The sequence below is a fragment of the Hylobates moloch genome, unplaced genomic scaffold (assembly GCF_009828535.3).
Source record: "Hylobates moloch isolate HMO894 unplaced genomic scaffold, HMol_V3 SCAFFOLD_8, whole genome shotgun sequence".
Classification (NCBI taxonomy): Eukaryota; Metazoa; Chordata; class Mammalia; order Primates; family Hylobatidae; genus Hylobates; species Hylobates moloch.
This window is the reverse complement of record NW_026652283.1, coordinates 4,244,341-4,246,465: the sequence shown is the minus strand read 5'-3', so window position 1 is coordinate 4,246,465 and position 2,125 is coordinate 4,244,341.

Genomic DNA, 2,125 nt, shown 5'->3' with positions numbered 1-2,125 from the left:
TATTTTATTTATTTATTTTTATTTTTCAGAGTTGGGGTCTTGCTCTGTTGCTCAGGCAAGAATGCCGTGATATGATCAGAGCTTATTACAGCCTTGAACTCCTGGGCTCAAATAATCTGCCTGCCTCAGCCTCATGATTCATTGGGATCACAAGCGTGAGCCACAGTGCCTGGCTCTTTTCCTGGTGTATTTTAAATTGTTTCATTTCCTTGAAAGTGAGATTTATCTATTATGTTCAGAAAATCTGGCAAGATATACCTGATTGCTTGAGATCCCTAAAAATCACATTACATTAACGTTGAAAGGGGCATTTGAGTCTCACATTCTCACTTTAAAGATGAAGAAACTGTGGCCTGGAGAGGTTAAGTGACTTGTTTTCATCACACAGTCTTGTGCGTAGCAGGCTGCCCAGTTTCCAGCTTTCTCCCATTACTGTGCATCTTCCTTGCATCCAAGGTATACAGGGAAGCTGACCCTCCCAGTCAGGCCTCTCTACCTGGTCCTCAGCTGCCATCACAGATGTTTAATCATTGATCCCTCTTTTGGATTTCATTGTTATTGTTTTTTCCTTTTATTATGGAAACGTTTCAAACATAAAAGTAGATAATATAAATAACTACCACGCCCCCTCACCCAGCTTCTACAATTATTAGCACGTGGCCAATCTGTTTTTCTCTATACCTGACCCCAGTTACCCCTCCCACCCAGATGACTTTAAGGCAAATCCAAACATCATGTCATTTCATCTGTGAATGCTCTATGTGTAACAGTGTGTGACCCCTCTCCTACATACATGTGTGTCCACAGTACAATTGTCACAACTAAAAAGAGTGAACAATAATTCCTTAATATCATCAAATTTCCCTGATTGTCCTTCTTACTATGTCTCTCTCTCTCTCTTTGCAATTGGTTTATTGGAATCAAGATTATGGGGTAGAATTATGAGCTGATCATTCAAAGTCCTTGCATTAGAATTTTGCTGAATGAGGGAAAATAAATTGCATAATAAGGAGATTTTATAATAACCATAGATCACATTCATACATGCCTTTATACTTCCTGAGTCTCTTTAACCATAACTTTATTTTTTTTTTTTGAGATGGAGTCTCACTCTGTCACCCAGGCTGGAGTGCCGTGGCACAATCTCGGGTCACTGCAACCTCCGTCTCCTGAGTTCAAGCAATTTTCCTGACTTGGCCTCCCCAGTAACTGGGATTATAGCTGCCCGCCACTACGCTGACTATTTTTTTTTTTTTTTTTTTTGTATTTTTAGTAGAGACAGGGTTTCCCCATGTTGGCTAGGCTGGTCTCGAACTCATGACCTCAGGTGATCCGCCTGCCTCGGCCTCCCAAAGTGCTGGGATTACAGGCGTGAGCCACGCACCCGGCCAACCATAACTTTCATGTCAGATAAGGAGACAGGTATCATTTGCCTCCAACAGAGGAAACTGAGGCTTGGAGGTGGCATGGAATCTAATTAGTGGTCGAGCTCAGATCTCTCACGCTTCCTGACTTGGCTCTTTTCACTGCAACAGAATCTCATTATAACTCCCATCTCATTACAATTATAGCTTCAATTTTGTGCAGCTCGCAAGGATCAACCCCCTTCTAGATACTTCCTATGTAGAAGCTCATGGAACCGTCAGGACAACCCTGTAGAGGAGATGCTCGGATTCTCATTGCACTGACGGGGAATCTCAGGCACAGAGGCGTAGAAACATTTTTCAAGGTCACCCAGCACCAGCATTTAAGCCCAGGTCTTTCTGATTCTAGAGCTCCTGCTTGCAATAGCTATCACATGCTAACATCACGTAACAAGGTGACTGTAATTCACAGTAGTGAAAATTTTCTTCTATCGACTTTATCCTTATTCCCTTTTAGAATTTGGCTTGAAATGTGAAACCACATTTTTTAAAATGCTACTATTCAGACATTTCATAAATGTGGATGTGATTTTCCTTTGTTCGAATTTGTGAAAATCAACATGACCCTCGACTGAAAAATGCAGAGCTGAAAATGAATCCAAGACCCCGGAACTGTCTATCCTGGCCTCACTCAGCCGGTGGCTAGTGCCACACGGTCCCTGCCTTGGTCTGACCCTGCTCGCTCTGTCTTGTGCTTTCAG